Below are 24,331 nucleotides of genomic sequence, written 5' to 3'. Positions count from 1 at the left end.
GTTGGCTCACCCGGCCTGCAGCCCGGGCCTGCGTCCTCAGCCTCATCTGAGAGTTGGAAGGAAGCCACCAACGGGCAGCAGTCTGTAAATAGATCGGTCCCTTCAGCTCCCCATAGCAGAGCAGAAAATAAAGGCCAATGAAAGGAAGCGTAAGGGAGAGAAAACTTGGGAACAGGACAACAGATTTCTTTGAGCCCTTTCAAAGTGATACTGGTTGTTCTAAGGAGCTCACATCAGGGTCATTTGATGGTGCAGGACTCTGCTGTCCAATATGGTAGTCACTGGTCACAGGCAACTCTTTAAAGTTAAACCCGAATGAATAAAAATCAAATAAAATGAGCAATTTAGTTCCTCAGTCACTCTAGCCACATACCCAGGGTTCATGGCCAGGGCTGTCACATGGGAGGCCACAGAGAGAGAATGTTTGCCTCAGTTCGGAGTACAGCTGCTCTGAAACAAAGGAAGATCACCCTAAAACTGGCTATTAATTAGAACCCAGACTCTGTAGGGTTAGAAGTCAACTGGTAGAAGATTGATAATTGCAAATGATTTCTGTTCCTTGGTGATACAAATAACCCTACAGGTTACAGTTTTATTGCTCTGAAGGAAATTAACCAGTTTGTGATCCAAATTTGTCTTCTATTTATTTATTTATTTTTGTACCAGGGATTGAACCCAGGGGTGCTTAACCACAGAGCCCCATCCTCAGCCCTTTATATATTGTATTTAGAGACAGAGTCTGGCTAGGTTGCTTAGGGCCTGGCCAACTTGCTGAGGCTGGCTTGGATGCTCCTGCCTCAGCCTCCTTCCTGAGCTGCTGGGTAAATTTGCCATTTTATTCCAGCTTTTAAACTGACTCCGTCTATATCAGTCTTTGGAGTATCTCTGAGCCAGCTGTGTCCCCCTGCTGTGTCCCTTGTTAGTGAGTTAAAGCCATATTTGACAGATACTCGCTATATATTTGGGAGGATTATGTTTCTGACTTTTTAGAAATTATTTGTAGACAAAGGGATTGAACACATGCACCCAGTAGGAATCTGAGTTAAGTAGGGTCTAAATTACATATTGGGCAGGTTTTCTCCTGGCAACATTCTTAGTTTTTCCAACAACAAAGCAAAGGTGGCATAAAAATTAAGAGTTCAGATTTTGAACACCTGGGTCAAGGTCCATGAAGCTACTGTGAGCTATAAAAAGGAATGGAGGAAGAACTGTGTCTATGACAAGGAAGAATCTGGAAAATATTATGGTAGGTCAAAGAAGCCAGTTATAAGTGGCTACCTGCATCCTGTAGGACTCCATTCACACGAAATGCTAGAGTAGGCAAATCCACGGAGAGAGGACAGCTAGTGGTGCCCAGATGGGGAGGGGAGGGAACCGGAGTGACTGCTCATGGCCACAGCATTCTGGAATCTGACAGTGGTGGTGGTCACACAACTCTGAATACCTTAAAAACTGCTGAATTTGTATCTCAGAGGGTAAATGTTATGGCATGGGAACTATATATTAATAAAATAAAATCATACATTTGCTCTGATATTCACATATCAGTGTCCAGTGGTGATTGAGAAGGTCAGCTTTGCCACTAGATGCAATAGGAGTTCCTTGTAAACTCATATGAGTATTGAATGCAGAAGAGTTTTTGCTAAAATATCCCCTCATCCATTTTACGCAGTGTCCTTAGAAGATTCTTTAATATTAATCTTATTTACTATTAAATATTATTTAATATTTATTAAATGTTATTTATTTATTAAATATTTAAAAATATTCATTACGTTATTTATTTATTAAATATTAATTAAAATATTGCTTTCAAAAATTAATAAAAATAACATTTAAGATGAACACTTAGAGGATTCCCTCCTTTGGCGTAGGTAGGCTTCGGCCATGTGATTTCCAGATATTGGCTCCACCTCCAGTCCTGAGATTCTCCAAGGGCAGCGCTGAGCATGGGCCATGGACCATTCAGTCAGTGCCAACTCCTTGGCTTTGATTTCTGATTCATCTCGGGGATCATCATCAGGAGGCCACCTTTGGGTATTCCTCAGACTTATTGCGGAAAAGCCACTTGAGCCATTTTTCAGGATCCAGTCAGCACACAGGAAGGACGCTTTACCAGCCCCAAAGCCAGTTGGGCTGATGATTGTCAGTGAAGGGGGTGTGGGTGTAGTTGAGGGAACATACAAGAGGCAAGGAAGTACCCAGCGAGCAGCCAACCCACACAGCCATGACCATTGACCTTCAGGCCAAAGATGGGGGGGGGGGACCTTCCCTATAGGAGACTCAAATTTGAGGGAGGAGGGCAGAAATACTGCAGCTTCTCTCCCTCCTTCCTCTGAACTTTCTAGTCAATCTCTCCCTCTAGGAAACCCAGCTTGAAGCAAGCTGGCCAAGGAGCCCCAGGGATGCAGTCTCCAGGGGTCAGCCTCCTCAGGGACCAGGTTTGGAGACAAATGTATGGTTATTACAAGGTGCCTACCTGGTGCTGATGCTTGAAACTCTCTCTAGAGCCAAGTGTGGTGGTGCATACATTTCATCCCAGCAACTCAGGAGGCTGAGGCAGGAGGATCGCAAGTTCAAAGCCAGCCTCAGCAATTTAGCAAGGTCCTAAGTTGCTTAGCGAGACCCTGTCTTAAAATAAAACATAAAAAGGGCTGGGGATGTTGCTCAGTGGTTAACTTCCTCTGGGTTCAATTCTTGGTACCAAAAAGAAAGAAAGAAAGGAAGAAATTCTCTCTGGAGAGGAGGCCCGCTCACAGCCCAGCCCCTTTCCTTCCTTCTGGCAACTTCTGTCGCTGCTTCATTAGCAAATTCTGCTATTAGAACAACAACCTAAGCAACTCAGAGGGTATGCAAAGACAACTTGTGCTACTTAATTTCAAAGCTGCATCTCTTTGAACAGCGTTAAAATGTGTTTCTCATAGAAGGCAAATTAGTTAATTTCAAATGTGCTTTGTGAATATCAACAGACCACCCAAATGTTTACTTATTTTAAGCTGTCCTCCCAGTGAGTTTTAAGAAAAAAAAATTTTTTTAATTGCTTTGAGAGAAGGGGAGGAGGTTTTCATGCGTATAAATTATCTGCATTAAGGGCCAGCTCCATATTAAAACAACATTAATTATTCACTTAGCAAGGATAAAGAATTACCTATCATAGGAAATCCCTAGTTTGACCTTCTTTTTGACAAACCTACTTGTAAGCCTCAAATCTTCCCAAATATATCTCTTATTCAACCTTTCTTCCTGGCAAGGAGAAAAGGCAATGCACTGAGAGACTGCTTTTAGGTCACTTCATGTCTGAAATGTTGGAGTATGTGACATCTCTTGGACCAGGAGGTCAGTTCTAGAATTGTAGAACTTTTTGCAGTGCTTAACCACTGAGCCAAACCCCCAGCCCTTTTTAATATTTTATTTAGAGACAGGGTCTCACTGACTTTCTGAGGTCCTCGCTAAATTGCAGAGGCTGACTTTGAACTTGTGATCCTCCTGCCTCAGCCTCCCAAGCTGCTGGGATTACAAACTAGAACTGAAGAACATTTTGTGGGGGGGAAGATGCCCTTGTCTGTGACTCTTTAAAGTCCAAACTATAGAAAAAGCCAGCTAGGACAGTTCCAGGCTTGGGACTTGGGGGCCTAGCAGAGCAGGACCCCCTGAGGAGGTGTCTGAGGCCTGGCTGAGTTTCCAAGTCCCCACTCCCCTTTCCTTGTTCCCCAGTGACTTTCTGGAAACAGAACAATCATTATCCAAACTCAACTCACAGTGAGTTTTCCTCCACTAGGAGGAAAGTCTATCATCTGAAATACTTTAGATTTTCTATACAGAGTGCAGACATGTCCTGGGGACTCAAGAAGATGAGTATCCAAAGAAGACATTTTCATTTGCTAGAAAACCCTGTGTCATTTGATCAGAAACCATTTAAGGATCTGAATCTTTTTATTGTTTTCATTTTTTTTTTTTTTTTTTTTTTTTTAGGTACCAGGGATTGAACTCAGGGGCACTTGACCACTGAGCCACATCCTCAGCCCTATTTTGTATTTTATTTAGAGACAGGGTCTTACGGAGTTGCTTAGAGCCTCACTTTTGCTGAGGCTGGCTTTGAACACGCTATTCTCCTGCCTCAACCTCCCCAGCAGCTGGGATTACAGGCGTGCACCACTGTGCCTGGCTAAACTGCACTTGCCAACCTCTACAAAATACTCTGAATCAGAGCAATGAACTTAAAAAAATTTTTGTTCTGTTTTTCACAAATGGGAAAGTTGGATCTATAGCTGTTGTGAGATGTCTTGTGTGTGAACTCGATGTTGCTGAGGGTGCAGGGTTGTTAAAATTTTGAGAACAACTGCCATCTACCTGGAGTCACCAAAGGAACCCTGGGGAAGGAGTGTCCACCAAACAAGGATGGCACCCAGCTCCAAACTGTAACCAGCTGGTGTGGCCAGTCTTTCCAGGTTCATTTATTTGTATCATTCAGCTGTTTGATTTTCTGAGTATCTCCTTTTCCACTGCAAATATCACTATGAAAGGATACGGTATCTGTTGGGATTCCTGGAAGTTTGGGGAAAAGTGGCAGAATCCAAGGAGGGTGTCCCATGGCTTTAAAACAGGAAAGGGAGCTAAAACTGTTTTTAACCTACTTTGAAATTTATCTGATGGTTTATCGGTGCAGGCCAGCTTCTTTCCAAGAGAGAGCTTAAAGTTGAGACAATTCCACTTATTAGCTGTATGGTCTTTGAAAAATCTAAGCCTCAGTTTTACCACCAGGGAAACGGGGCTGTAATACTACCTCAGTAGGTTTGTGAGGATTATGTAAAATAATGTATATAAAGTTACCAACATGGTGCTTGGAATGTAGTAGGTGTTGAGTTAAAGGAACATGGTGATAAAGATGATTCTGTCTGCTCACAGCACATGGCTAACCTGGGAAAAGCACCGAACTGTGTACAGAGCAGGGGAAACAGGGAGGAAGCAGATGCTGGGACATTTCAATGGCAGCTGGCTCTGTGTGTCACTACTTTCGTCCCAAGCTGGGAATAGAGAGGCTTTATAGAAGAAACTGCTTTGCTTTCTGTAGAGCTGATGGGATTCAGAGCCGAGAGGGAGGCCAGGGGAACCATAAATAGAGGAGCTGTCTAGTCCCCAGGTCTGTCCCTGGGAGCCTGTTTACTGAGCTCCAAGGAAACGGGTTTTATTTGGCAAATTAGGATTTTAAAGTTTCTTGCATCTGAATGCTAAGCTTTCCTCCCTCCGACTGCTTTGTAAACTCGAATACCGTGGCCTTGCAGATAGAGAGCAGAGGCTGTGGCTTCTGGTCTGTCGGACAGTGAACTCGTCTGATGTGAGAGAGGGAAAGGTGGTGGTGGGCGGCCAGGCACACTGGCTGTCCTCCCCTTGAATTGGATAGACAGTTGTGGAGCCACTGGGGGAGGAGCTGGGTCCCAGCTCAGAGGAGCTGTGAACAGATGTGAGTTGGTCTCAGTCTCTGTGGCATCACGAGGTGATAGGATGGGGAGACTTGGAAAATAAGCAGAAAAAATAAAGTAGTAGATTTAGGGTCAAACTTAGGTACTCGGGATTTCATTTGAGGGTAAACCTCATTTCCTGGCCAGCAGGGTTTATAATGGGAGGAGAACGGTGTGGACAAGGGTTTGATCCTCATGAGGAAGAAGACTCAAGGCCAGTCTGTTTTTTTGTTTCTTTCCCTCCCCACCACCCAGGATTGAACCCAGGGGTGCTTAAACACTGAGCCACACCCCTAGCCTGCTTTATATTTTATTTAGAGTCAGGGTCTCCCTGAGTTGCTTAGTGCCTCACTAAGTTGCTGAGGCTGGCCTCGAGCTTGTAATCCTCCCGCCCCAGCCTCCTGAGCCCCTGGGATTACAGGCATGTACCACTGCACGGGCTCATGATGTTATTCTTCAGTGGTACCATTCATTTCAGAGGGGCAAGTGCTTGTATATCTACAAAGAACCAGCTCCATGGCTTGGTTTTCTGTCATATGGTTAGCATCTTCAGAAAGAAAATTCATTTTGTTAAATAAGTATTGCATGTTCACAAGGGGTGTGTATGCAGTCAGTCGCCCAAGGAGGACTAAGGACAGAGGGGGACCAGTGTGGAGCAGAGCTGCCATGCTTAACACACTATCATGGGCCCCTGGAGCTTTCTCCATTTTTCTGCCATTTACATTTAGTTACATTGTAGCTGCAGGCACCATGATCTCACAAGCTCAAGGCAGTACTTTGTCAGTGGAATGTAACACCACACTTTGGGGCTGCCATGTCTCAGAGAGTCTCTGAAAAAGGGTCCCGAGGCCTCAGGTGCTAGAACGAGGTCGGAGCACAAGCCACCTCATGTCCATTCACCTGGGAATGTCATTTCAAAACCCACCTACGGACTCTTCTCCACTCCCATCCAAACGCAGACGTCCTGGATGACTGCTCTGATCCATTAGATTTTCCCAGACATGTTAGAAATCCCTTCTGGATTATCTAGTATTGGGGTGTACATGCATCTCCAGGGAGAGGCACATCCCTATCTCCTGGGAATGAAAATTCCCATAAACACTCTGTATACAGAGACCAGAAACTTTCTGGCCAACAACTCCCATTCGGTCAGTCGATTACTATTGACGTCAATGACACCCTCCATCCTTCCCCCCATTTGTGGTAAAGAAAATGTAAAACCAAGTGAATGTAAAGTTCTGCATAGAAGGTTGAAGGCTGAAGGAACCCTGTATTGTTCCTATTATCCCAGCATCATTATTAATAGCATCTCTGTCACCCCCAAATTGTTGAAATTTCAGTGATAAAATATGTGATGACTATGTTTATGTAAAGATGCTGCTGCTATAACAAAAGACCCCACCCCTGTCCCGCAAAGACATGGGTTTAAAGAATATGGAGATTCCTTCCTTTCTTATGAAACAGTCCTGAGGTTAACCCTGTTTGAGGTTGCTCAAGTCTTTGCCACAGGATCATTGTTATGGTGTGGATGTGGTACTCCCCCAAGGCTCATGTGTGAGATGGTGCAAGAAGGTCCAGAGGAGACAAGACTGGGTTGTGAGAGCCTTAACCCAACCAGTGAATGGACCCCTGATGGGATTAACTGGGTGGGGGCTGGAGGCAGGTGGGTGTGGCTGGAGGAGGGGGCATTGGGGGCGTGGCTCTGGGGTCTCTATTTGTCTCTGGAGAGTGGAGTCTCTCTCTGCTTCCTGATCACCATGTGAGCTGCTTCCCTCCACCACACTCTTCCTCCATGAGGTTCAGCCTCACCTCCAGCCCTGAGGGATGGAGCCTGTTGTCTGTGGACGGAGACCTCTGAAACTGTGAGCCCCCAGATCAACTCTTCCTCCTCTACAGTTGTTCTGGGTGGGACTGTTTCTGGTTATTCTGGTTTCAAAGTAGTGACAAAGCCGACCAAAACAGTCTTCCAGGAACCCAAGTTCTTTGCACAGTGTGGTCCTTCCCTGTCTTGGGAGACTGGGTTTGCTCACACGTTTGAGCCTGGGTTATAGTTTGGGAAGAGGAAGAGGAGGTCCGAAGGGGAGCATGCCCAGAGACTGAAGGCCCAGCACCTCCTGCGGCCCCCATTTCTGTTGGCATGAGTGTGAGTGACAGAGTCATGCCTAGAGTTTTTCTCTAAAGTTCTTCTCAAAGCAAAGACCAGGGTGGAAGCTTTGTGCTGTACTATTAGGTAGCACAGTGCCAAGAAGGGGAAGTGGGTGCAAACAGAATGTGGGAGGGAAGAAGCTAGAGCAGGTACGAGGGTGCCTTACAGAGCTGGGCAGCTCACGGCCAGGGGCCTGACTATTGGTTCTTGGTCCATCTTCTGAGGGTCCATGCACGTTGCTGGGGATGAGAATTTCTATTTCCTACTGGTGAAAGGTTCACAGTCACTAGATCCCTTGATATTTCAAGTTGTGCATCTTTTTATCCTTGTTTTCTTCCTCCACCCATCCAACAGAGTTCTGTACTGTTCAATTCTGTGAGTTGGGATCAGTGCATGCAGTTGTGTAGACACCACCACAGTCAAGTAAGGAGAGGGTCCATCATTGCTCAGTTGTAATCAGCCTGCCCTTCAACTCAGCCTGTGGCAGCCATTGGTTACCTCTGTTTTGTCTTTTACAGAATGTTATATACCTGAAATCATATTATACATAGCCATTTAATTCTGACTTCTTTCCCTTAACACATATGATGTTTACCCATTTGTTTTATGTATTAACTGAATCTTTTAAATTATTTTCTTTGGGGAGGAGTACCAGGGATTGAACCCAGGGGCACTTGACCACTGAGCCAGGTCCCCAGCCCTATTTTGTATTTTATTTAGAGACAGGGTCTCACTGAGTTGCTTAGCACCTCACTTTTGCTGAGGCTGGCTTTGAACTCATGATGCTCCTGCCTCGGCCTCCCGGGCCACTGGGATTACAGGCGTGGGCCATCACCCCCAGCTTGAATCTTTTAAATTCTTGAGTGGTATTCTTTAGTGTGAATTGAGCATAATTTGATGATCCTCAGTTACAAACCATTTGGCTAGTTTCCAGTTTTGCATTCTTATAAACAAAGATGCTGTAAATATTCACATACTTGTTTCTGTATGCAGAGGGTTTTACTTCTTTTGTAAGCCTCACAAGAATCTTTTGAGATAAAAGCAAATACCCCCTACAAGTGAAAACACTGGAACTCCGGGAATTTAAGTGACGGACCCAGGGTCACACAGTTGATTAAATAGCAAAAACTTAGACTTGAACCCATGAATTTTGAGAAAAGGACCCCAAAACAAATGCTTGTACTACTCTAAACAAGCCACATATTTAAAAAAAAAAAAGAAAGAAAGAAAGAAAGAAAGTGCCAAAAGAACACAGTGGGATCTAAGGAAAGTGCCTAGCCCTCCCTTGGTGATTGTGATCTGAGGTTCTGCACTGGCAAGCAAGAACAGGATTTCTCTACGAGCAGACAAGGGAAGGCCGTCATATAGAAGTCACTGAGATAGTCACTTGCTTTGATTGTCCACTGCTTCTCGAGGACCATATATTCTCGAGTGCATATAAGGGCAGGTGGCCTGGTGTGCATTCAGTTCCCTTCCCTGGGTCCCAGGGCCTGTCCTTCAAGTGTGAGAGAAACTGCCCACTTGCTCTCTGTGATGTTCTCTGCAGAAATCTTAACATGATTTTTAGATTTCCAGCTGTTCAGCAGCCACACCCTGCGCCCTGAGCCCTGGGAGTCAAGAGCCTTTATCTTGAACAAGTCTGTTTAGACAAGCCAGGCCCCCAGCCTCTGAGCTGCCCCGATGTGACGATGTGTGACAACAGAATGGAGACGTCAAACTCTGGAGGCAAGCTTATCTTCCAGGGTCCTGCCATCTCTGCGGAGCGCATGGATTTTGTTTCCTGCCTCCAAGGCCCCAGCTCAGATTCTGGCTGAAGAAGGCTACAGCACGTGGAGCTGCAGGTCCCAGGGAAAGACAAGCTATGATTCTAGAAGCTTCCTGGAAAGGAGAGCTCAGGGTGTGGCCGCAGGACGTCAGGAAGTTGACAGCCTCCTGTGCCCTTTCCTTCCTTAGGCAGTCTGTGGTGGCTACGACCAACACATCCACCAAGAACAAGGTGGAGAAGGAAAAGTTGATGTGGGGCTCAGGCTTTCAGTCCCTGGATGGCTGACTCCATGGCTCTGGGCCTGATGGCGGGGTATCATGGGACAGGAACCCTGCGGAGGAAAGCTGCTCAGCTCCTGGTGGGGCCAGGAAGCAGAGAGGGAGAAAGAGAAGAAGATGCATCCTTCCTGGGCCAGCTCCAGCCACCCGCCACTTCCTCCAGCCACGCCCAGGGGCCGGCAGTGACCGCCCAGTGAGTCCACCCCAGGAGGAATGGAGGCAGCTCTCACATCCCCATCATTTTGCCTCCTGCCTTAACAGGAGCTTTGGGGGGACACCTCATGTCCAAACCATAACAGGCTTTGTCACCCGGGGAAGGTTGTTCACGTTGCATCATTAGGTCCAATGAGGAGGCCAGCAGCCAGGCACAGGCAGATCTTTGCAAGGACCCAGTGAGACGGTTCTTGTGAAATGCTTGGCTTGATACCCGGTGCTCAGGACGTCCTTTGTATGCACACTAGCCACAATCAATAGGGGAACAGAAGAAGTGATGGACAAGAACATAAAATTAAAACATCACTTGCAGTCCTTTCATAGGAAGATAACCAATGATATAACTGTCACTTGTATTCTTTTTTTTTATGGTGGGGGGCGATTACCAGGAATCAACTCAGAGGCACTCAACCACTGAGCCCCAGCCCTATTTTGTATTTTATTTAGAGACAGGGTCTCACAGAGTTACTTAGGGCCTCACTAAGTTGCTGAGGCTGGCTTTGAACCTGCAATCCTCCTGCCTCAGCCTCCCGAGCCGCTGGGATTGCCTTGCTGCAAATTCAACTGGATACAGTACCCACGGAGGAGAAAACAGAGTCAAGCCCAGCAGAACAACAGTCCTGGGTCTTTGGCCTGGCCAAACCCTCACTGCGCATGCGTCCTGAAACCCGCACAGCCTCCTCTTGCCATCAACTGGAAGCTTGGGCGGAGTCAGGAAGGATCTGAGAACTGTGTCCCAGTTTCCAAATGGCAGCTGACCTTGATTGTTGCAGGCCTTCACCCTTCACCTGCATGCTCTGCTGCTGGCACTCAGAAGGATTCCAAAGGGAAACAGTGAGATTCCTGTGGCTGCTCCTGCTGACTCAGCAGGCAGAGGCTCAGCCAGCTCCAGGGCTGCGGAGGCCCCAGCCTCCTGGGGGCCAGATGAGGGGCGGCTGGGCGGCCTTGTTTACCCTGCATCCCAGACCAAACAGCTGGGGGAACTGTAACCACTTTAGTTTGCCCCACTGCCTTGGAAAGGAATCGGAGCACACCACACAAACAGGAAGCTTCTTTTTCTCCTTCTTTGTGACCCTCCTCCTCTCTTTCTGCCCTTCATTCTCCTCCCCTTCTTTATTATCCCCTCCTCTTTTCTCTAGTTCTCCTTCCTTCCCCCCACCCCAACTTTTATAACAAAGTACTTTGGGAGAAAGTTTTAAAAAGATAAATCCTTTATTTTTTAAAGCCAGGAGACTTTTTTTTTTTTTTTTTTCCTCTCCCCAAAGATTTATTTGCAGCTGAACTAGTGAAATAACTGGGCCAAATGCTTCTTTCTTATTCAGGCAAAATGTCCATGGAAAGTTCTGAAAGGGATCAACCTCATGGTGACCTGAGAGACTATATTTTTGGAAAGAGAAGATGGCCTCCCCTGACTCCCCGGATCCAGCCCCTGCCGTGGAGAGGCCTCTACTCCTCTAAGCAAAAGAAAGGAAGGAACTGGACAGGAGGGCCAACTCCCCAGCGTCAGCCTGATGAGCATCAGACCCAGGACCTGCACCCCAAGTCCTCCTGCCAACCCCTGTTCATGTATTAGGAAGGTATAGTTAAAAGTACCCATTCCAGCTCTTCTGTTTCAATGGTAGGTGTCTTCAAGAACAGCTGAGGCAGGAGGATCAGGAGTTCAAAGCCACCCTCAGCAACTTAGCAAGGCCCTGAGCAATTCAGCAAGACCCTGTCTCTAAATAAAATATTTAAGAAAGGGCGAGGGATGTGGCTCAATGGTTAAGCACCCCTGGGCTCAATTCCTGGTTCAAAAAAAAAAAAAAAAAAAAAAAGTTCACCTTTCTAAGCCTCAGTTTCCTCCATCTTTATAAGTGAGAAGTGAGAATAACAATGGCAGCCATCTGACAAAGTGGTGTATGCTGCAGGCACAGCACAGAGCCTGGCTCAGGCAGTTTGCAGTCATTGGTAGTAATTATTAATAATTCAGTTAGCTATAACTGCAACTCATCAAATTATCATCTAGCCCATACTCTCCACAAAGGGAAGCATACATCTGTTTATCAAATGCTGGAATTGAAGGGCATGATGTCTGGAATATTTTATTGATCCATCAAAAACAAAACTATTGAAAGAGGAAATAGATCAGCATGACTTGACCCTCTGCTGGCTCCTAGCCGTCTCTGGCTGAGCTCTTTTTCCTAAATGTTCATAAAATTTGTGTGTAATAACCCATTGCCTTGGAGTTTTTAGAATCCACATTTTTCTCATATTTGAACACTGGAATAACATATTCCTGTCTCTGATTCTCTGGCCTTGCTCCCAGTCTCTGATTTCTCTGAGATTACTGACAGTGGTTTTGTAATCACATCTGCAAGTTCTTTCTCTTTTCTAGAATTTAATCCAACTTGAACTCATTAAGTATCTAGTTCCCTTTACATTATTGCTTGTGAGATCTCAGGCTTCAGTTCCTTCTCTAAAACTAAGTTTATTTCATATATATTTGATATATACCATATATAAAATATATTTATATCTATTAACATATATATGTGTGTGTGTGTATATATATATATATATATATATATATATGTAGATGTAAGGCTGAAGCAGGGTTCAAAGCCAGCCTCAGCAACTTAGCAAGGCCCTAAGCAATTAGTGAACCATGTCTTAAAATAAAAAAATTTTAAAAGGGCTGGGCATGTAGCTCAGTAGTTGAGCACTACTGCATTCAATCCCACATACCTAAACAAAAACAAAAGAGGTCAAGCATCATTAGTTGGACCCATGCAGAAATAATGGTGCTTCCTGAATTGAGATAACACCTTGTATTTGTGTGTGTGTGTGTGTGTGTGTGTGTGTGTTTTAATCAGCTTTCTTGCTGCTGTGACTAAAAGACCTTGACTAGAACAATTGTAGAGGAGGAAAAGTTTATTTGGGGGCTCATGGTTTCAGAGGAAGCCACACCCCCAATGTCCCCTCCTCCAGCCACACCTACCTCCTCTAGCCACACCCACCTCCCCCAGCCACACCTACCTTCTCCAGCCACCACCCAGTTAATCCCATCAGGGGTCCATTCACTGGTTGGGTTAAGGCTCTCACAACCCAGTCATGTCTCCTCTGGACCTTCTTGCAGTGTCTCACACATGAGCTGTTGGGGGCACCTCACATCCCAACCATAACAGGTACACAAGCTGCTGGATAAACAAAGCATGAATATATTTCCATATGATTAATTATCTTCTACAACCTTATTTTTAATGTTAGCACACAATGTTGCACTATAACCACTCCAGATCATTTTTGCCGAGCTCAGCTCCCTTGGGTGAGCAGTTTGGTTTCTCAGCTCTTTGCTGCGCTATGCCCGTTCCAGTTGCTGCTTTGGGAAAGGATGGGGATGCCCAGGAGGTAGCTGCTGGAACTCAGAAATGACGAGGCTACAGGGACAGGAGAAGATAGACTGCAGAACCAGAGGTCCTGGCCTGCTGTCTGTCCTTCTCTTGCTAGAAGCTGATTTCAGGCAGATAATTGTACTCTTTGGAGACTCGGTGTTCCCCTGACAGTTTTCTCCTATTAAGGTTAGGGGGTGGTGACAGACAGACAGGCTTCTAGAATGGGCTCTCATAAAGGTAAAAATGCAAACAGCAAATGTAATGCTTGCAGCATGGTGCTTGGTTCTCCTGCAGGGCCCAAGAGTAGCTCTTGTTGCTAATATTATTTTTGTTATCAGATCCTGTGTGGTTCCAGATCTGCATACTCTGAAAGTAAAAATCTCGTCAGAGAGCAATGGTTCTCTGAATTCAGGGATAGACATTTTGAGCTCAATGTCAAGTGAGTGGCCTACCATTGCCACTGTCAATAATATGAGCACCAGGACTCACATGGAGACCCTCATCAGACCAGAGCAGGGAGTTCTGCTACCATGGGACATATGCATTCCTAAAAGTCACCAGGGCAGGGTCATAAACATGCCAGAGCTTCTGGGAAGTGGCGTTTGACCACTCTGAAAAATCATGTATCATTCTGTCCCTCTCCCTAGGGGACATTTGGCAAGGCCTATAAGCATGTCTACAAGGGGGCGGGGATGTGGTGCTACCGCTGGCATCTGCAGTGGGTAGAGGCCAAGTTCAGGGTTGTTGCTAAATAACTCATAAATCACAGGCCAGCTCCACCCCGTGTAGCCCAAAATGCCAGTAGTGCTGAGACACAGAAGCTCTGGGTTCTCCACGCTGAAAAATCTGTCAGGGGTACATTAGGACAAGAAAAAAAGACAGGAATCGAATAAAATGGTAGCATAATTTAACCCCGTGAAATGGTTCAGAAATAATGTACTTGGCCTTGCACATGACCTGGTATTTGCTTGTGGAAGCGGGTGTTGGGTGGGCTGCAGCCTGTGAGCCATCCAGAAGGGACAGAAGGGGTGATCTGAAATCCCAGAAGCGGGGACAGCACCTGCTACTCATGGGCATGGCTCATGACCACGTGGTAAACTGAGGGGGACGATGGATTTTGGAGGCGTGCTGTTTTGTGTGTTCAGAGGACATTCAGTTCAGTGGGAAGTGAGTGTTGCTCAAGGACAGAGTTGGGCGCAAACATGAAATTTAGGGACATTCAGATTATTCCTAATACATTGAGGGTGCTGGAATAAATTTATGTTGTCAAAACAGCCCCAGAGCAAAACTGACCATAGAGAGTGAACTCCACTGAACTGACTTTACTAAAACTATAATTCACCACCATAAGGATACTTTGAGAGTTTGGCAGACGTCATTAGCCAAGAAACTTTTAACCATAGAATTTAACAAACGAGTGTTTCAGAGAAACAACTAGGGCCTGTTTCTTTCTCTCTTTTTTTCTTTTTCCTTTTTTTGGTACCAGGGATTGAACCCAGGGGTGCTTCACCACTGAGCCCCATCGCCAGCCCTTTTTTATGTTTTATTTAGAGACAGGGCCTTGCTGAGTTGCTGAGGCTGGCTTTGAACTCAGGATCCTCCTGCCTCAGCCTCCTGAGCTGCAGGATTATTTTTTTTTTCATTTTGAAACAGGTTCTTGCTATGTTGCTGAGGCTGCTCTCGAATTTATGAGCTTGCATCCTTCTGCCTCTGCCCCTCGAGTCACTGGAATTATAGGTGTGTCACCATGCCTAGCTTCTACCCAGATTTGAATGCAAATGCCACATATTGTATAATTTTGCGCTTAAATATTTCAGCATTGTACAAGATTTTTAAATAGACTTTGGTATAAATAACCCAGGCCACTTGCCAGGTCATGGAAAAGTCTTTGCTATACAACATGTGAAAGAGGTTTATTGAAACTCCCACTAGGCTGGGCGTAGGGCACGTCTATGATCCCAGCTGCTCAGGAGGCTGAGGCAGGAGGATCCTGAGTAAGCAACTGAGCTGAGTAAGCAAATCAGTGAGACCCTGTCTCTAAATAAAATACAAAATAGGACTGGGAATGGGGCTCAGTGGTCAAGTGCCCCTGAGTTCAATTCCTGGTACCGAAAATAAAAAAATAAACAAGGATTGGAGCTGTATCTCAGTGCTAAAACACCCCTGAGTTCAATCCCAGTTAAAAAGAGAAAGAAAAAAAAAAAAATCCTGGGTTGGGACACTAAGTAGTAGGAGATAAGAGAAAAGACAATTTGCAAGAAGGTCCATATAAATATTGATTTTTAAATAGCAGTCCTGTTTTGGAACCTAGGGTTTGTGCTTTGCTACTGCAACAGAAGATTATGCTAAAAACACGCAATGGCTGAAGGTGTGCAAAGCATGCTTACTCTGCACGTGCTCCAAGGACCACTTCTGCTGAATCCAGTAGGATGGGGATCAAAATCAGGTTTCTGTAGGAGAAAATGAGCATTCGAGTCACTATCGGTGACCAGGCGAGATCCTGTGCCGTGTTTCCCAGGCTTAGGGACATCAAACCCCATCAGGGAGGTGAGACTTGGAGCCAGAGCGGTGTCCTGAGTCCCTCCCTGGGGACCCTGGCGGAGCAGAGTGCTGTCCTGGTGGAGCAGGCAGGTGGGCCTGTGTCTGCCCTCACCGGGAGGCCTGGCTTCAGAGTGACCTCCGGGAAGTCCATCTGATCCCTCCAAGGAATTCTGTTTCCCTTGGAGTTCTTAAAACCTGGATTCTCCTTGAAATGAAAATAATGTGAGAGTTTTAAACTAACCACTAAGTAGATGGTTGGGATAATGAAAATCAGAATCGATTTGCAGAAGTTCCTAAGCAATTTTAAGTCTCTCTTTGGAAGATGTGATTAAAAACGAGAAATATTCTCTCCAGAAAAATGTCCATAGCAATTCATAAAGAAGTTATATGGGGAGGCTGGGGATATAGCTCAGTGGTGGAGCACTTGCCCAGCATGTGTGAGGCACTGGGTTCGATCCTCTCAGCACCACATAAAAATAAATAAATAAAATAAAGGTATGGTGTCCACCTACAACTAAAAAAAAAATTTAAAAAAAGAAGTTATTTTTTTGTAATATCAGGAGTTCACAGATCACTTACAACCATCTAGGGCAGTGAGTTAAGAACTTGGACTAGATCAGGCGTGATGGGATCACTCTTGTAATCCCAGCCACTCAGGAGGCTGAGGCAGGAGGATGGCAAGTTTGAGGTCGGCCTCAACAACATAGTAAGGCCATAGATAAAAATTTTAAAAAGAGAAAGAAACAAGAAAGAAATAAACAAAACTTGGATTAGAAGCTGTGCTGACCTTTTTCTCCAGCCTAAAGTATTTCATGTCGGGGATGCCTTTCCCAGGCTGAGGGTTCTACTGAAGTTTCCCTCTGAACTCTCAGTAACTCTTATCAGCGTTGCTATTTTGATCTGAAGCACACACTCCCTTTGAATTCTTATCTCTGGATGCCTGCACAGTCCCATCCGCCCCCCCCCCCCAGTATCCGCAGGACCCCCGGGGACATGAAACTCTGCAGATGCTCAAGGCCCCTAGAGGCGATGACTTAGTATACACACATAACCTGTATATAATTCCATGTCCTTTAGATCGTCTCTAGATGACTTATAATACCTAATACCATAGAAATGCTCTGGTAATAGCTGTTATTCTGTAATGCCTAGGGATTGATAAGAAGAAGACTACATACGATCAGTGCAGATGCAATTTTCTGTTTTGGAATATTTCCTATCTGGTAGGTTGAAAGGTGTGGATGCAGAAGCCACAGATACTGAAGGCGGACGGTATTAGCTTGTGTGTGCCAATCTAGGCAGTTAGATTGTCCGCAGCATCAAAGCCAGACCATTGATCCCTGGTACACGCCCCAGCGTCGTGAAGAAGACTGACAGCTGTACAGTTTTAAAAGGCAGGGGCTCATAAAATGCTTATTGAATGAATGAATCATTTGTTTCTTTCTTTCCCTCAGCTTAGCAGTCTCTGTTCCCTCTGTATGGAACACTTTTCCAGCTGCTCCTAAGCTCCTATGCTTGTTCTGCATCTCATCTCAGAACCTGCAGGGATAACCTCTATCAGCTACTTTCCTCCTCTTTCTGCTCCCCTCTGCTCCCTGGCTCCATCGTCTCAGCCTCTGGGAGATCTGTTCCCACGGCATCCCATAAGGCAATGACTTCTGGGGTGACACGTGCTCTGCTGGTGTATGTGCGGGGTACTGAGTACGCGGCATGCAGGGGAACCCGTCTACCTGGATAACCTGTCGTCCACACCATTATTTCCCACAGTGTCTCCACGAGGATGGGCCTCAAGGAGACTATAAGAACCAAGTAACCCGCTTACTATGGTTTCTGGCAAAATCTGAGAAAGTGGGGTGTATTCCCTCCGTCTGGGTTTTTTGGGGGTCAGGCCAGCTTTGGAAGAGGCAGGTGTGCCTGTGTGTTGTGCAGGCAGCTCCGAGGGCCCAGGCCCCGCCCAGCCAGCTCTGAGGCTCCCAGAGCAGGTGCTTCTGATTGGGAATCAGAAGGGACTGAGTTCCTAAGAACTGGCATGGCTTCCTCAAAGCACTGAAGGGTTGATTCCCTGGGACAGCGGAATGCTGGGGGCTGGGAAGGAATATCCCAGCTCCCCTTGCTCCCAACACGTCCCCAACTGGAGAGCCTGGGTGCCATGTCCTTATGTAATAACTGGTTGCATCTGCGGCCCCCTCTCTGCAGCAGGCCCGCCCACTTAGGGCTCTATAGAGAGTTTTCTGTGCCTTTCATACAGTGAACCAATCCTCTCAGGGCCTCTTGCCCAGGAAGACCAGTTTCTCCCTGGCCCCAAGTATTTCCTAACTGTGCAGAACATCCCTGTTATGGCTTGGATCCGAGGGACATTCTGGGACATTCTGAGGTGCACTGATTGGGTCACCAGAGCTGTCACCTGTGCTAGTTTGCTGGTAGCTGAACCTGGCCAGCCAACACCTGGGGGACCAGAGGGCGGGGTGGAGGGGGAGGTCTGCAGGCTCCCCAGGGAGGCCCTGCGAGTCTTTGTGTGAGAGGCCAGGGGTGTGGTGAAGGGAGGGAGCCCAGCCCTGGGACAAAGACAGGAAAAGGGAAGGGCCCGCGCTCTCACTGTTAAGGTAGCGCGGTTGAATGGATCCAGCCTGGAGATCGGCTCTCATCATTGGTGATTCATTTGGAGAAAAATCACAAAGGGCCTCCCTCCCTCCCCACCCCCAGTTTCCGCTCCTGGGATTTCCCAGGCTGAAAGGGCAGGCCGGTCGGAATCACTGGTTCGCAGAAACCCAGAAACGATAACGTGAACCAGATTGACTCTGCTCCCTGGGGCTGTTAACCCTGTGTTTACAAGAATTCCTTGAAAAATCATTTCTCTGCCATCGAATCTGGCTTCCCGTGAGTCTGGTGAGCACCAGGCGGGCTTCAGTTCAGTCCTGTCTTCCCAGTTTGAGTGAGGTGAGGTTCCAGGTAGGAGAGTGGCACATTGAAAAGACAGTTCTGCTTCATACTGGTGATCCGGTACAGTAAAGATCAGCTCCCACTCTTCATAGGCATAGATTTTACTGGAACGTTAATATAATTCCACTTTTTTTTTCTAACAAAAATAACTGCTATCGTTATGATTGTTTTTGAGGCTCTCAGCAGTTTTTTTTTTTTTTTTTTTAATTTGTTTGTGTTTTTGTTTTTTGTTACTGGGGATTGAACCCAGGGAGCCTGCAACCACTGAGCCACATTCCCAGCCCTTTTTATTTATTTATGTTTTTTGAGAAGGGATCTTGGAAATTCCCTAAGGCCTCCATAAGTTGCTGAGGCTGGCCTTCAACTTGGAATCCTCCTGCCTCAGCCTCCTGAGTCACTGGGATTCCAGGTGTGTGCTACCGTGCCCAGCAGCATTTATCATTATCGAGTGCCTTCTGTTTTCCAGGCACTTAACATTTATCATTTCCTTTATTTTTCACAAGCCAGAGAGATAAGTAATGTCTCCTCAGTGAACTGGTAAGAAAACCAAGGCCTAGCGAGGTGAAGAAGTGATGGGCCCACAAGCATCCAGCTACTAAGTGGCAGAGCTTCAGGGTCACTCTTTTCGTTCTCTTTATCACTTTATAGAAACTGCAGAAAACAGACTTTTAGAAACCAAAAAGGAATTTTGTACAAGAATCAAGTCAATTAGGACTTTTTACAATATCCACGAGAGGACATAATTGAACAGACTGAAGTCTTAAGTTACATAAGCAAATCAGTCCCCCCCCACCCCACAATGTTTATTTTGTTATTTTGTTAATGGTTGACAACAAGAGATCAGACACAGTTCTTTTTTTTTTTTTTTTTTTTTTTTTTGGTACTGGGGACTGAACCCAGGGGCACTTAACCACTGAGCCCCATCCCCAGCCCTATTTTGTATTTTATTTAGAGACAGCGTCTCACTGAGTTGCTTAGGGCCTCACTAGGCTGTGGAGGCTGGCTTTGAACTCGCCATCCTCCTGCCTCAACCTCCTGAGCGGCTGAGATTAGGGATGGTGTGGTGCCCTGCTGGCTCATGTTTTTTTTTTTTTTAAATGATTTAATTCCTGATATTTGAGAATGCCAAGCCCATCATTCTCAGCCAAGGTGAACAGAAAGTTTTATCAGGATGGTGGGCTCTCCGCTGTCATTTCAAACCCCAGGAAATAGTCAAGCATCCAAGTTGTGAGACAAAGAACCGAGGAGCAGAAATCTCAGAAAGGGCAGAGAATTAGAGGCCAAGAGGGGACCAGTCCCTCAGGACCTGGGGCTCAGTGACTGTCCCTCCCAGACCTCCTGGCCCTGAGGGATGGTTTAGATGTCCCTGCCAGTCACTCTGATGCTTTTGATTTCAAACATGGTTTTCAGGGCTTAGGAATAATCCCTGGGTGTCGTCTTCCCAGAACCAGCCTCCTGATTGGTGGACGGTCTGAAACTGATGGCCCAAGTCACCATGATAAAAATGAAAGACAAGGACTCCGCGTTCCTAGTCACCAGGGAGCAGAGCCACTTGGCTCCAGGGGCCACGTCAGACCTGGTGACATCTCCTGATGTGTCCCAGTCACGTTGTCCCCACTGTCCATAGGAGGGGAGGTCCTAGTAGGAGATTTGAACTTCCCCACGTGCTGCCACACAGGCCCCTCTAGCCTGTCCCTCCCCCCGCCAAATACCAGGACTCCCACTGTCCTCAGGTGACACTGTCCAGACCCCCTGAAGCCCATTCTTGAAAGCGGCTGGAACAACAGGAGCAGGCTGGCTTATGAAAAGGAGGCTCTGCCCCTCCCTCCAGCTCCCTCGCCTGGGCACATTCTCCTTGGGGGGTGGGCGTTCCTGGGGTCCCCAACTCTCCAAGCTTCTGTCCCAGTGGAGCTGAATGAAGAGAGGAGCAGCACATTCTGTCACCATTCCCACTTCCAGAGAGTGAAACTGACACCTCTAGGCCAACATCACTGGCCTCTTGTCACCAAGCTAATTCACCCTCCTGGGCAGATTGGCACCTGGGAATTCATAGCCGGCTGCGGTGGCTCGGGAGGCCGAGGCAGGAGGATTGCAAGTTGAAGGCCAGCCTCAGCAACTTAGTGAGGCCCTGCCTCAAAATAAAAAATAAAAAGCTGGGGAGGTGGCCCCGTGGTTAAGAGCCCCTGGGTTCCCTCTTGGTACCCAAATTCAAACCAACTGACCAGAACAATCGCAAGCAGACAAAACAAAACCCAAAACCACTTTGGAGGAAGGATCCTGACAAATGCATTTGCACTGGGAATATTTTCATTTTCATCTGGGCCCAGCACCCTAAACCAAGGACACCACCTCTAAGGGGCTCAGTTTGGCACCAGCCACCTGGGGGAGGCAGGTCTTGCTGGGAAATCTCCCTTCTAACCTCTCAGAAGACAGTCTGTGCCAATAGGCAGGTGGTCTAATGACGAGACACACCTTAGGGTCCCCAGGGTCCCCTGGTCGTGTGTTCACATATGAACACGGGAAAGTTCTGTCCCATTCACTCCACTGTCTTTCCCATTCCCATCCCCTCCCTTCCTTTCATTCCCCTTTGTCTCATCCAGTGACCTTCTATCCCCCACCCCCACCCCCATCCCCTGCTTATTCATCCACACACCAGACAGAACATTCAGTCTTTGGTTTTTCTGGGATTGACTCATTTCACGTAGCACGAGAGTCTCCAGCTCCATCCATTTACCAGCAAATGCCATCATTTCATTCTTCTTTATGGCTGAGCAATATTCCATTTTGTGTATGTATCACATTTTCTTTATCCATTCATCTGTTGTTAGGCACCTAGGTGGATTCCACAGTTTAGCCATTGTGAATTGAACTGCTATAAACATAGATGTGGCTGTGTCCCTGTAGTGTGCTGATGTTAAGTCCTTTGGGTATAATCCAAGGAGTGAGAGAGCTGGGTCCAATGGAGGTTCCATTCCCAGTGTTCTGAGGAATCTCTACACTGCTTTCCAGAGTGGTTGCACCAATTTGCAGTCCCACCAGCAATTTCATAACATCAGATTTTATAGGCCAGGGGTCAGCACATTATAGCCTGTGATCTAAATCTGGTTTACCACCTATCCTGGCAAAGAACATTTTAGTGGAATGCTACCATGCCCACTCATTTACAGATCATCGATGGCTGCTTTCACACAATGGTACCTTGAATCTTTTTTACAGGCACCAGGAGCTTCTAAAACCAGGATCCTTCACTGTGTGACTCTTCACATCCAGTCTGAGTGTTCTGTGGAGTACGTTCAGGGACACACTGGCTCGGAGAATGTGAATGGTGGAAAGGACCTTAAAGGCCATCTACCCCACTTGTGGTTGTGTGACTCCATGGTGACTCCATCCTTCAGAGTCACCCAGGGAGCATGTTACAGGGGCAGAGGTTTGGGGATCCTGCCTGACCTACTGAACCAGAGTGTCCAGCAGGGAGGCCCAGGGAGGCCCAAGCCGGCTCCATGTCTGTAGGCACCGCTCCACGGGGTGCACTGGATCTAACCCGGTTTCTTTCTCCTGCGGGTGGTAGAGAACTCAGCACCTCCCAAGCAGCCCCTTCCACTCTCATAGTTACCAGCAAGTTCCAGGAGTGTCCACCCACTGGCTCTCATTGCCTCCCACTCCTTCCCATTGCTCCACCCAGCCCTGTGGCACCTTTAGGTAAAGGACTTTAGTTAGGCTTCAGTGTGCTCATCTGTAAAATGGGTGCCCTCGCCCTTACCTGGGGATCACAGCGCCCAGGATGCCGCAGGCACAGGGCCCAGCACAGTCCAGGTCAGCAAGGAAGCGGGGGAAGACATATTCCCACTGGGTGGTAAACCTCTCCAGGAAAGGGCCGCGGACAGTCACCTTCCTTTGAATCCCCAGATGCAGGCAGCACCATAAATGCCTCCAATCAAAGATTTATGAAAGGAGTGATTCAAGGCCAACAGGGCAGATAAAAACAGTGGTCAAGAGCAGCAGCAGGACCGGAAGGTCCCCCGCCTGGTCTCCAATCCCTCTGCCACCTGTTGCTCCGTGGGTGGTCTGCGGGAAGGAGCTGCACTCCTCAGAGGAAGCCCTTCGGAGGAAGGTTTGGAATATTAAATAAAGCAGTGCAGGCCCGGAGACCTCTCGGAGGCCATTCATGGCTACTGCGATAATCATTAGGAAGGTGATTATTATTATTGACGTCTTCCTTAACTTGGCCCCACAGGCTTGCTGGGAAAGATGGCTTTCTTTGTTCATGGACAAGTAGGAAGTCTGTTTTTATATCCCTAACTTTTTACCCTCGGATCCCTGAGGAAATTCACAGCCAGGGAGAAAGCTGGACACGGGGACAAGGCTAGCAGAGCCCCCTGCAGACCCACCCTACAGTGACACACACAGTGGACCCTGTGGCCACACTGAGCCGCTCACAGTCAACACCGTCCTCCTGCCATGAGCCAGACACCCACCCGCCCTCGCCCTGGCCTTTGGAGCTTGTTAGGTGCAGATTGGAGTAAACTCCTGAACAAGGAGACAGTGTCCAAAGGAGAGGGAGGGAGGTTTTTGTGTCCAAATAAAAAGGGACTCGTAAATACCACAGCTCTGAGACATTCCCCGGGTACACAGAAGGCTCTTCCCAGGGCTAAACCCCACTCTAATCCCTTGGAGGTCTGCCCCTGCTGGCTTCCCTCTGACTTGGGGCTGGTGGCCAAAGCTGAGCACCTGGGGTTTCTCTCACCACTATGTCTTCTGAGGTCAAATGAGTTGAATGTTCTCTTTCCTGCTTCGTGTGTGACCTGGGCACGGTTCTAAGCCCTGGGGCAAAAGGTAGGCAAGCCCTATTCTTACACTGCAGCTCATGGTCTGGTGGGAGAGCTAAACAGAACCAAGGGACAATGTCAAATATGTGAAATACTGCTACTAACCAAGGTTAAGAGTGCAGTGAGATCCCAGAATGAGGGATCTGTCTCCAAGGAGGAGAAGGAATCTTGTACTAGGAGTTGATGAAATTAATGGAGATCAGATGAATGGACAGGAGTCCTGTGGATGAGGGGACTGGTTTGTAAAGGGAGGCCAGCAGAAGGAACAGCATATGCCAAGGCCCTGGGGCAGAAAGAAACAATATAGATCAGAGGCATTAAAAGAAGTCCCGAACCAAGCACATGATATGAAATGAGGTTGGCAAGGACAGGGAAGTGAGACTGTGGTGACCTGCAGCCACCCTAACAAAGAGGACAGAGGGGACATTGAAATACTATAAGCAGTGAAATTTGAAAAGGATCAGCAGGGAGCCACACTGCAGAGACCAGCTGGGAGACTGTCACAGGCAGTCAGGCAAGAGATGGTGGTGACACGGATCAGTGTGACAGGCTTCAAAGGTGAAGATATGTGACTGAGGAATCTGAAAGGCAGAACTGAGGTGAAAATCCACCACTTGATTGGACACTAGGATACACAGATTCATAATTTTCTTTCTTTTTTTTTTTTTTTGGTATCAGGGATTAAACCCAGGATTGCTTAACCCCTGAGCCCCATCCCCAGCCCCTTTTTACATTTTACTTAGAGACAGGGTCTCATGGAGTTGCTTAAGGCCTCACTAAGTTGTTGACACT

The 24,331-nt window shown here is 47.0% G+C and overlaps 1 long non-coding RNA gene across 3 annotated transcripts in view; it reads left to right on the top strand.

The window, feature by feature from the left end:
• Window positions 1-24,331, top strand: part of LOC143409206 (uncharacterized) — a 269,471-nt gene that overhangs the window by 204,968 nt on the left and 40,172 nt on the right. For 2 of the 3 annotated variants that reach the window (XR_013092625.1, XR_013092636.1), the window contains exon 4: window positions 11,184-12,219. The exons of the other annotated variant lie outside the window; for it this stretch is intronic. This is a non-coding gene — a long non-coding RNA (uncharacterized LOC143409206). Of the gene's footprint in view, window positions 1-11,183; window positions 12,220-24,331 lie in introns of those variants that run through there. 3 annotated transcript variants of the gene reach the window in all.

The sequence above is a fragment of the Callospermophilus lateralis genome, chromosome 1 (genome assembly GCF_048772815.1).
Source record: "Callospermophilus lateralis isolate mCalLat2 chromosome 1, mCalLat2.hap1, whole genome shotgun sequence".
Lineage (NCBI taxonomy): Eukaryota > Metazoa > Chordata > Mammalia > Rodentia > Sciuridae > Callospermophilus > Callospermophilus lateralis.
Note: the sequence above shows the minus strand (reverse complement) of the source record. Positions and strands in the feature narration are given on the sequence as shown.